The following is a 12,711-nucleotide window of genomic DNA, read 5'->3' as shown; positions in this document are numbered from 1 at the left end:
CTCAGTTATGTTTGGACGACTTTTTCAAGTGATCAGGAATATTGGATATTCTTAACTACCCAGAATGCATATGTGAGAACCATTTTCTACAATCAGACTTTTATCATAATGTTTGAAGTACTACAGACTGCCAGTATTTCTGAAGATCTTTAATTACTATGACTGTCTGAAGCTACCATTTTTAAATACTTTGTCCAGTGCTCATTAATCAGTTGCAAACTGTATTTCCTCTCTTTATGATAATCGGTGACTCTGGATGTTTTCGACATATTCAAAATAAATTCACAGTTGTTTGAGCTTTTCTCATGTCTCTATCTTGTCTTAAACTGCCTAACAAAAGGTCTAACTAGTGACATATACAATGATAGTAAATAAATGTGATGCAAATTACAGTACTATCTATCTATGTTCAAACACCTTTATGACTATCCCAACCTCTAATATCACACTGCCAATCCTGTAGGTCACACCCCTTTTGCATACAGGAAATCAGGACTGTACTGTGAAGTGTGAGACTATTAGGAGAATGATTTAAAGAAAAATGTGAAGTGTAAAGTGAAGAGGGAAAGCTTTTTTTCTTACAGAATTATTCGGCATCCTAACTAAAATAGTTTATGTAAGTCCTGTAACCCATGTGCCCCAGGGCCTGTTTTAGCTATCTTTAGATGCAGTGCCAGATTAGAATCCTCGTGATAGTAGTATTTGTAGTTTACCAGGGGTTGAATCACAACACCCCACCTAATTCTCTACATGCACTCTTACAGTAAGGGAGAGACACACTTATGCTGGATGTGGACCATATAACAAGCTGGATAAATAACACAAATTGTGAAACAGATCACCTGAAAGGGGTTGTTTAGTGAGGCACTCCAGTCCGTTAAGGAGTATAAGAACAACATTTTATTAGAGGTTTTCTTAAAAACAGATTACCAGGTATCACTAAGGTCGGCGAATTATTAAAATAGAAACTCTTTCTATTTTAATAATTTGCCGACCTTAGTGATACCTGGTAATCTGTTTTTAAGATAACCTCTAATAAAAAAAATTTCTTATACTCCTTAACGGACTGGAGTGCCTCACTAAACAACCCCTTTCAGGTGATCTGTTTCACAATTTGTGTTATTTTGATATAGCTTTCGGTTGGGAGAGCACCCCCTCATACGTAATTGCCACATAAATATGGTGAGGAAGTCCTAACCTTAGAGCGAGATGGATTTGCTCTTTTTTTCCAACTATATGGATATACAGATCACTACATTACTCTTGCAGATGTAAAATAACAATAGAACATGACATGCCAAGTATAGCTATTAAACTGGGTTGTCAATTACGTGAACCACACAAATATGGACATTTTTTAAACTCTAAATAACATTTATGGATCATCCCCCCTGCACACATACTCACAATGACGGTCACATTTCCCTTTCTGATTAAGCAAGAATACATAACTTATAACATATGTAATAGTTCAGTACAGAGCTAATAATATCATGACGAGCTTGTCGTGAATGTAGCCTTAGCTACGTGCTATTAGCAATCAAGTCAGCTGGGTAATCACTAGAACTATGCACTGTTAATGATGTGGTTGCTCCTTGTAGTTCGTTTGTTAAAAGTTACTTTTGCAGGGCCTGTCACAAGCACTGGTGGGCACCTCCTGGCATTAGGATAACCTCATTTAAAAGTCACGCCAGACGATAGGAATATAGGCTGAAAGGGCTAATCTCCTATCCAGACTGGTAAAGCAATCTCTATCATCATCTCTTTGACTGGCAGTAAAAATGAATAAAATGCATAGTGTTGATTACCCTTCAAATGCATTCCCCTCTTTGTTTAAACATCCCCACATATACAACCATAAAATAAAGACACGGACACCGACTTAAGTTTGGAATAAAAAAGGTGCTTTTATTACATTATTATTTTTTAAATTATATGTTTATTTTTTATTTTATTTTATTTATCTTTATTTTATTTATCTATCAATACTATCAAAAAGCTATAAACAATTTACCAATTTGGACCTTTTTCTTTAAAGAGGTGGCGAAGAGCAAGGGCAGCCAGCTAAAAACCAACATAAACCAAAACGGTGGAAGATCGCCTCCTTTCCACCAACCCAGGTTAACACCTTAACTATTGGCTGGTACTATACACTATAGATTAACTCAATACCCTCTGAACTCAAACTGGTCAAGCCCTTTCTAGGCAAAAACCTGATACTCCTTACCAGAGTATCAACGAGTCTAATAACATTGAGGGAACCAAGACTATATTGCCAATACATTAAGTACCGTATGTTTAACAACCTTATGACTGCCATGCTCTCCTGCCACAGCCGAGTGCCCTACGGACCACGCGGCCCGCCACCTAAAGAAAAAACTAAACCCTTGAGCTCTGAAAAAATCCTCTCTATAAACAAAACCGTTCCTTCTGGCGACAAATGAACCCCATCCGTTCTAAAAAGATGCCTCTTGTCTACTGTTAAACCAGGATGACTAATGACAACCCCCTGTATGCCCCTAATGTTCTGCCTCGCGTATCCATTTATCTTTTTAACCACCTTTATCAATGTGGCCGGGGGAATAGATGATCTCCAGGACAACCGAGGTATTATGTTAGACCAACAAACCTGTATTGAAGGCCAACGGACATGTATTTGTGCGAGATCCTCACGAATGTTAATGATTAAATCAAGGGATTTGCCCTTTCCAACATCATTACCTCCCAAATGAATCACCACTATATCCGGGGTACCATGAACTTCTATTTCCTCCCCTAACGTAGGAATCAAAGCCGCCCATACCATGCCCCTTTTACCCAGCCAGCGGATGTCAACTGGGTGTGTGAAACCGGACCACCTCTCCGCTATTCTGTGTTTAGCTGCCCAAAAGATAAACAAATGCCCCACGACCCATATCCTTGTCCTCTTCACCGAAAAACCTAAAACAAAATGAATAGTCTCATCAATCATAACCGTATCTGAGAAACGTGCGCCACCAAACAACCGTGTTAAAAAACAGAACTATACTTTCATTTTATTTTTATTTTTATTTTAACAACTCGCTGAGGTATCCCCTCCTTACCAGAGGGGCCACCCCAACTCAATTTGAATTGGAAACGTGAAAAGATCCTATCTTTAGCTCTAAAGCAATTAATTTTATCTATTTTGTCTCGTTTATTGACTAATTTATTTATTTCTTTTTCTCTAACTGAAATTAACTTATTCTTTAATTCTTAACAAATTGAAATGGAAAATTGGTAACCCATATGAAGGTAAAAAAAAAACCTTATTAACCCCGGGAGGCACACACACTAATCAGGCCTTGCCAAGGAAAACAAGAGGAAAAATCCCTCCATGCCCCCGTTTAACACAGCGAGCAACATAGCCCTGAGTTACCAAGTGATAGATGAGAACAGAAAAGATGAAAGCGATAAAGAACCATGAGAGACATAAGGAGATACAGGACCATATATATAAGAGCCCTTACAAGGCTCATTTATCCGGCCGGATATATTTCTTATAGGCATGCGACTTCCATCTCCCCAACGCTTGAATCTCATTGACAGAAACCCCTCAGGCTGCAACGGCGGTGGCCGCCCCTATTCTGAAAGAATGTGTGCCATATTCAACAGGGTTAAGGCCAACCTCCCCAAGGGCCCGTTTTAACAAAGCGCTAAATTGAAATTTAGTTACTGGTGTATTATCCGAATGACTTAACCACAAACCTTCCCCTGGGGGCCGAATTTTAACAAATTGATTGGCCAGCGTGACCGGGCATATGGATGTTTCCTGCTGCTCCGTAATTGCTAACCAATGACCTCTGCCTAACTGATCCGTTTTGGACTTGACTATCTTGCAACGTATCACATTAGTTTGTAAAATAACATTTCTAAACAACAAAGCTCCCCCTATGTCGTTCTTAGATCTGGCTACCAACTCACTAACCCTAAAAGCTCCGTGATATGCCATTGAGAAAGCCAACCCAAACAGCAAAGCCTCGTAATCATCTGTAGCTAAATTATGCAAAACCGCAATCAATCCGGCTAAAATTTGCCCGTCAATCGGCCGGCGAGTGTCATTACTTATAGGCTGAATCCTGGACCAACCCTTCAGTGCTTTAGTTATGATAAATGCCTTTGTGGGTTCCTGCGCGCTGTTCAACTTAGCCATGAACGAAATACCAGCCAAAAGGGACCCCATCTTTGCTCTAGAAACCCCTTCGTTGTAACAATTCCACATAAAACCCGTAATAGAGGGAATCTGACCTGAAGCGTCGCTGTTGCAAGATGCGCGGTAATTCAACCAACGTTCCCATGCCCCTTGATAACATTTCCTAGTTGCCGGAGCCAAGGACGCTTCTGCTAGCCACCTTATCCCTAACGGACCATCTGCCAAACATAAGGAGGACACTGTAAGCCGGTTAAGCTTGCCTGTGGGGCCAGAGATCTAAAACGTTGGCAGTCAAAACGGGAAAGAGCATCAGCTATTTGGTTATCCACGCCAGGGACGTGGCGTGCCCGAAAGGTAATGTCAAACTCTAAACATCTCAACACCAGGACACGGAGCAAATTAATTGCAGTGCGTGAGGAGGCGCTTTGCCTGTTGATAGCCTGCACCACACCTAAGTTGTCACACCAAAAAACCACGCTCCTGCCGCGCAAACGGTCAGCCCACAGCTCCAAAGCCACAACAATGGGAAACAACTCTAACGTTAACAAATTTCGCACCAGACCTTCGGACCTCCATGACTGCGGTCAGGGTGCCGCGCACCATTCCCCCTGGAAAAAGGCACCAAAACCTTTCGAGCCTGATGCGTCTCTATGCAAATTATGCAAATCCAAAGATGTACTAGCTACTGCGGGTGCTGGCCAAACTCTTACACCGTTAAAAACCGCTAGAAAACGACTCCATATGCACAAATCCTCCCTAATCTCTGCCGACAACCGCACCTGGGAATGTGGACTACGCAAGCCTGACGTTGCTAGCTGGAGCTTTCTACAAAATACTCGGCCCATAGGTATTACTCGGCAAGCAAAATTGAAAGAGCCTAACAACGACTGAACTTTACGCAACGGGCAAGATGGGACAGCCAAAACCTCTTCTATCAGGGATAGTAACTTAGCCACTTTATCAGATGGTAAATGACAACAACCTTCTACTGTGTCAATTTCAATACCTAAAAAAGCCAGGCATGTGGCCGGGCCCTCCGTTTTGTCTGTGGCTAATGGCACCCCCATTACACGAAATAGCTCTTGCGCAGCATACAACGTTTCCTTACAACAAGGGGAATTAGCCGGACCTATAAACAGGAAGTCATCCAGATAATGCGCTATGCCGCGATGTCCCGTCCCTGCCCCTACACACCAGTGGAAGAAGGAACTAAACGCCTCAAAATATGCGCACGACACTGAACAGCCCATTGGCAGGCATCGATCCACATAGTACTCGCTCTGAATTCTAAAACCCATAAATTTAAAGGACTCGGGATGCAACGGGAGGAGGCGAAAAGCCGATTCTATGTCCAATTTAGCCATAAGCGCTCCACTGCCAAATTCTCTCACTAATGTTAACGCCTTATCAAAGGACTGGTACACCACTGAGCTGATTTGTGGGTCGATTGCATCATTAACTGACTTACCCGCCAGGTGAGACAAATGCTGGATTAATCTAAATTTCCCTGGGGTCTTTTTAGGTACTATTCCTACCGGGGAAACGACTAAATCTTGAATGGGGGGGGATGAGAAAGGACCCACCATGCGACCAAGGCCTATCTCTTTCCCTACTTTTTCTAGTATATCTGGGTGCACATACGCGGAGCGAAGGTTTCTGGCGGCAGTACCCGCCACCCCACTATTTATGGGGAGACGAAAACCAAGGCGAAAACCCTCCCTAAGGAAAGAGGCCTGCGCCGCATTTGGGTAAAGGGCCAGCCATTTACAGAGAACTGGAAATATAATGGGGGAGTCTGCCTTAGACAGAACTCCCCGCCCTTCCCCGTCCCCTGCCGACTCCAACGGACCCCCTAGGGCATTCTTTGAGGGGATGACTTCCTCTTCAATTGGTGCAGACGTGCCTATACCGGCACGAATCCCCCCTCCCGCATGAGGAATTGTTAAAGGCAAAGCAACGGTTCTTGGAAGACTGGGGAGCACCTTGTCTCCCCCATACGGAAACCTGGCTAACTGAGGGGGACCATACCCCATGCTCACCTCCCACACCTGGGCTCTATTTAACCTTAACCAGATCTCAACATCCTTAAAAGCCAGGGGTATATAAAGCTGACCATGCACCTTCTCGCGAAACAGCTTATCGTACAACCTCCAGGTACCTGGGCGTTCACAACTATGCATCTCATTAATAAGGTGAAGATATTTCCATACGTCTATAAGTGCATCAGGTCTAGTTTCCAAATAACAAGCTGAGAAAACGCAATACCCTGTCAGCCAGTTCGAAAAGTTTCTGTAAGTATCCTCCCCGACTCCCCCTCGCATGCACGCAGCCGCCAACTCCTTTTGTGCGACTTTCGTCAGCTCGAATATATCAACATAATCTTGTGCCTCATGCTGTGCCTAACTCATGCTGTGCCTAACTCCTATCATCAATGCCGTGTTTTCACATCTAACCAGGGGACCTCCAGCCGGAGTGGGAGACGCTGCCTCCCGCCGATCTACGCTCTTCCTCTTAGTTCCCCCGAAGTGGGTGTTAAGGATTTTAATGAGCTTGCGCTGACCCTGTCTAGGAGAAGATGGGGCTGACTCATCACTGGTGGTAGCTATGCTTGAACTGGACATGTACGTATTGCTTACAGTAGAACCATCATACTTACCGACCGCTCCCTGCGCCTCCTGCAGATCCAATCTCGCTCCACCCTCGCCTTCTGAAACGACTTGCTGTGACCCCTGCTGCCCTGTCGAAGTCCCCGCTGCCTCTTCCTGGTGCAGCTGCGACCCTGCTCCGTCCATGCCCGTCCGCCCTGCCACTGAAGATGGCTGCATCTGTGAAACTGGATAAGAAGACATGTTAGCACGTGGGAAAGACAGGTTGTGCAACTGCTGAGTAGGAACCCCATCTGGGGTAGACACCGGGGGGGGGGACCATGAGATGACCTAGGAAACCCGCTTGAGGGGGAACCCCTTGATCCCTACTTCCTTGTTGTCTAACCAGAGAAAACGAATCCGTAACAGAAACGCTAGGCCTATTAACCAAGGAGGGTTGAGGGTAAGAATGTACGTACTGACCGGCTAAGGCTGGATAAGGGGCCGACCACAAATTCCCTCCTTCCACTACAGACCCATAACCCCTAGGGGGGTACGGCAGTGACCAAGAGGGAGCAGGTCCCTCCACCCTGTGTTGCTGGCCGACATTTTGTTGCAACGGCCATATCACGGCTGTGTCAGAGACCAGTGATTGATTAGCAGCCGAACAAACAGAAGGGGACTGCTGATGGGCCGAAACCCCGATCCCAGGGGGGAACCCGACCGGGGCTGGGCCCAGCAATCCGGGGGCCCTGTTAGATGATATCCCCGCCCCAGCCTGATACACGGAGTCCACAGAAAAAAGGAGGGGGGAGGAGGAGGAGGGAGGAGGGGGGTCTCTAACCTGGGAGGGTGCAGGGAAGAAAGGGGGTTGAGGGGAAGCAGGAGGGGGGGCCTGTTGTGACAAATTATGAAGGGTATGAGGCTGCAGCCCGGAAAACTGTTGCCCGGAAGGAGACAAGAAGGGGACCCCAAAAACAACTGCCCCCAGCCCCCGTGACCCAGGAGTAACAGCAGGGTCAAAAATAACGGGCCCCAGGCCTCTATAAGGGGACCCCTGGCCCTGCTCCACAGCAGGCTAGCCCAGCACCACAATACCAGCGCCATCACCAGGAGGAATAGCGGGGGTGTCAGGAGACCCGCCAGTGGAGGGGGGGCTAAAGATGGCCGCTGAGACACTGAGAGAGCCCCAGGCGCAGGGGAAGGAGATCCCCTGCCCCGGGTTCTGGCAGCCTGCCTGATGCGTTGAACGGCTCCGGACACGAGCAGCCTCGCCGCCCGCTCCGGAGCCCTGGACCTACGTGTGCGACCCTGCCCCGCCCTGCGAGAAATTCTCGCGGCGGCCGAGTCACGTGGGCGGTGGACGGCCGCCCTTGCAGACAGACTAATGCCTCCGCCGGGAGGACCCGGGGGGCATACAGGTAACTGGGCAGAGCGAGGGGGGGAACCAGAGGGGACAGCCTGGGATACAGTCGCAGACAGCGACGACAGGGAAGGAGGGGACCCCGCAAACCTGGCGGGAATGGACCGGGACCTTCTAGGGTGGGATGATGCCATACCAGGGAAGGGTGGACAAAATTAAGAAAAAGGGGGAAAAATAGACAGGAGAAGCAGCACAAAAGGCAGAGGAGAGAACAGAGAGAGAGGTAGAGAAAGGAAAAAACAAACCACACCAGAACAAAACTACAAATACAGGGGAGACAGATACTAAGCCTGATGCTGCAGCTTCTCCGGATCCAGGAAACAGGAAGCTCTCTCCTTCTCCCACTGCTTGATATATTCTTTCCACGACACTCCCACTTCCTTTCCTATTGGCTGATTACACTATAGACTTAGACCCCCCAGTGGTGAGTAACATTATCAGCTTCACACCACATGATTTTAAACTCCTTCGGCTAATGTCCTCTCTCATAATTAGTATACAGGGTTGCATAGCAAACAATCTCTATATGCAGTTCCCTGTCTGACAGTAATAATGGACTCAAGCCATATTTGCCTAAGTTTTGTATAGGGATGTGCACCGGCCACTTTTGGTGTCTCGTGTTTTGTGTTTTAGATTCGGATTTGCTTGAGGTTTTGGGTTTGGATTTGTTTCGCAAAACACCTGACGAAAGGTTTTGGTTCGGATTTAAGGTTTTGGATTCGGATTTATTTTGAAAAAATCATAAAAAGTGTTAAAAACAAGTTTTTTTGTTTATTTTCACTCCTATGCTATTATTAACCTCAATAACATTCAATAACAATCATTTCCACTAATTCCCAGTCTATTCTGAACACCTCACACCTCACAATATTGTTTTTAGTCCAAAACGTTTCACCAAAGTAGCTTTCTGGACTGCATAGTGCAGTGGTCCCGGTACACAATTTGGTATCGGGGCCACAATACCTCCGCCTTCAAATGGTCTGAATTCCACTGCACAGCTGCCTGCTCCTACATCCTCTGCAGCATATACAGGGTGTAGTTCGAGCGTGTCAATACCTCTTGTTTTTGACGATGACAGGTCATTTTCATTAATTTATGATTTGGCAGCAACAGTCAACGTTGTTTAATATCTGATACGCCTCTATCTGGACTGCATAGTGGAGTGGCCCCGGTACCCAATTTGGTACCGGGGCCACAATACCTCCTCCAACTTTCAAGTGTAGTGTTTATAATTTATAAAAACTACAGTAGTTATAGCACGTCAATAACTCTTGTTTTAGACGACCATGGTACAGAGCATTCATCATTGAGATCCCATCAAGTATGTGAAAGACAGACAGCGTTGAAATGTTATTTGTTGACTTTGTTAACCAAAAAATTGTCCCTGTTGCAAATATTCGTGCAATGAAGAGTGACTTTTTCATTTAAAGGCTCAAGCTTTCAAGTGTAGTGTTTATAACTTATAAACACTACAGTAGTTCAAGCACGTCAATACCTCTTGTTTTAGACGACCATGGTACAGAGCATTCTTCATTGAGATCCCATCAAGTATGTGAAAGACAGATAGGGTCGAAGTGTTATTTGTTGACTTTGTTAACAAAAAAACTGACCCTGTTGCAAATATTCGTGCAATGAAGAGTGACTTTTTCATTTAAAGGCTTAAGCTTTCAAGTGTAGTGTTTATAACTAATAAACTGGACCACTAGTCATGAACACGGGCCAGGGCCTTAGCCGTTCCTTGCCACTACGTGTCGTAAATGGCATATTGGCATATTGCCAACTTTACGTTTCTCCTCAAATGATTTTAAGTTTCTCTTTTTGCTACTTTTTGAGAGCTTGGGCTTTTTGGATTTTACATGCCCTGTACTAGGAGATTGGGCATCGGGCTTGCCAGACGACGTTGATGGCATTTCATCGTCTATGTCATGACTAGTGGCAGCAGCTTCAGCATTAGGAGGAAGGGGGTCTTGATCTTTCCCTACTTTATCCTCCAAATTTTTGTTTTCCATTATATGTAGCGCAAGAGAGCGTACCCCTAAGCCACACACACTCGGCAAAGCCTTTAAAAATTATATGCGGCACAGGAGAGTACCACTGGACTTATACTGCTGAATCAGTGAACTTTGTAATATAGCAGTACCACTGGACTTATACTGGTGAATCAGTGAACTTTGTAATATAGCAGTACCACTGGAATTATACTGCTGAATCAGTGAACTTTGTAATATTGCAGTACCACTGGACTTATACTGCTGAATCAGTGAACTTTGTAATATTGCAGTACCACTGGACTTATACTGCTGAATCAGTGAACTTTGTAATATTGCAGTACCACTGGACTTATACTGCAGAATCAGTGAACTTTGTAATATTGCAGTACCATTGGACTTATACTGCAGAATCAGTGAACTTTGTAATATTGCAGTACCACTGGACTTATACTGCAGAATCAGTGAACTTTGTAATATTGCAGTACCACTGGACTTATACTGCAGAATCAGTGAACTTTGTAATATTGCAGTACCAATGGACTTATACTGCAGGATTGTTTTTGGATATTTTTTTTTAATTTCTTTTTTTTATAATTATTTTTTTTTCTTTTTTTTATAACTTTTTTTAAAAAAAATTATAACTTGGGAATATAGCACCACTGGACTGAGCAGAACACAGTACAGCACAGCACAGCACAGCACGAGATATAGCAGGACAGAGGACCACCTAACACAACCTCCCTCTACCCTGATCAATGCCCGAGTGAAGATGGTGGCGGCTAGCGGGGAATTTAGAGAATACGTGTATCGCGAGATCCGACAGCGGGATTATGACTCAGAGCCTCGGTTTCAGTTTTGCAATTGGCGGGAATACCCGGATCTGTCTCGGATCCGGTTCGGATCCGCAACGTTCGGGTGGGCTCGGATTTCAGATATCCGAGCCCGCTCATCTCTAGTTTTGTACTTAGGTCTAATTGGTGAGTGCGTGATAATGCAATTTGTGTCATCACTACCCCACCCCCCAGTTGTGCAATGTCACGATTCATGTTATCACACAGTGCAATGTGAGTTTCCCGGACATTCTGGGACAGTAGGCAAGTATGATTAAGCTTCTAATAGTCATTGGGAGCACTTCTGACTCCTGGGGCTCATGGGATCCTGGGTATACTGGCTGTGTCCTGACTGTACTGAATTCTGGATACACTTAAATACTACTGGATCATCTAAGATGTTGAAGCTGTCAGACCTCTCTCTCAAAACTAGGGTCCTGCAACACTACACTCTCCAATGTTTGCTTTCCAGCCATACTATCCCCCCCTCCCCCCCCACCATTCCCCATCCAGCAGTCCCGCAATTCCCACACTATCCCTCTTCCTTTCCTCAGCACTGGTCTGAAAGTCCAGCCCTCCTCCCAAAGCCTGACCCGTTATGACAATAATAAATGATAGCTTTGCCTCTTTTTGAGCCATCACCAGAAATATTTTTTTAAGTAAACACTACATTTTACTTGATTTTCACAATATTACAGCTGCAATAGAGTGGTTAAGCTTTTATTTATTGAGCCATTGGGACAAAAAAAGGGGGATTGTATTTGTAAATAAGTTATAGTCTTACTTTAAAAAAGAGAAAACAATTTGGAAAATGCCTACTTGCATTTGTCTAACCTTTAAAATAAACCAATAATTGTTTGCTATTTCTAGAGACATGTAGGAAAATTATTCACATTTACTTATTTTCAATGCTAAAATGACAAACAGCTGTTGGGACCAGAAGTTTGTTCTTCAGCAGAAATTCTGCCAGACTGACTCATCTCTCCAAGAAAGCTTCTGCTTGACCCTTGCCACAAGACATTTGATATAAAAAGTAATTACATTCCTATGGCTGTAGATAATTATAAATGCAGGACAAGGTATTTCAGACACTTGTGAAAAAAAAGTAAACTAACGAAACTCTAGTCCAATTTTTATATTGCTCTTATTTTTTTTTAATGGACAAACTGATAAAGCAGTGTATAGAATATTGATGTTACAACAAAATCCCGAGTTTGCATGGCAAGGTTAACTTTCCTACAGCACCTTTGTTTTTCTGACTCTCTAATATGACTTGCTAATGCCTGGGCTGAATTAATTAATTTATGCAAAGGGTGTACTTAAAATATCAATTTATTCAGCATAGTTTTGTTTTATTGTATCTACTTTTTATTCTGAAAGGTATTTATCATAGTTTTGGGACAGCATGTTGGCACAGTAGTTAGCATTGCTACCCTACACTGCTGGGAGCATGGGTTTGATTCCAACCAAGGCCCTATTTGTGTGGCGCTTGTATGTTATCAGTGTGTTTGCATTTGCTTCCTCTAGATGCTCAGTTTTCCTTCCACAGTTCAAAAAAGCACTGGTAGGTTAACTGATGTAAATCATCATCATCATCATTTATTTATATAGCGCCAACATATTCCGTAGCGCTTTACAATTGGGGACAAACACAATAAACTAATAAACAAACTGGGTAAAACAGACAAAGAGGTGAGAAGGCCCTGCTCGC

Source organism: Mixophyes fleayi, chromosome 6 (genome assembly GCF_038048845.1).
Source record: "Mixophyes fleayi isolate aMixFle1 chromosome 6, aMixFle1.hap1, whole genome shotgun sequence".
Classification (NCBI taxonomy): domain Eukaryota; kingdom Metazoa; phylum Chordata; class Amphibia; order Anura; family Limnodynastidae; genus Mixophyes; species Mixophyes fleayi.
The sequence above is the reverse complement of the archived record's forward strand: the minus strand, read 5'-3'. Positions refer to the sequence as shown.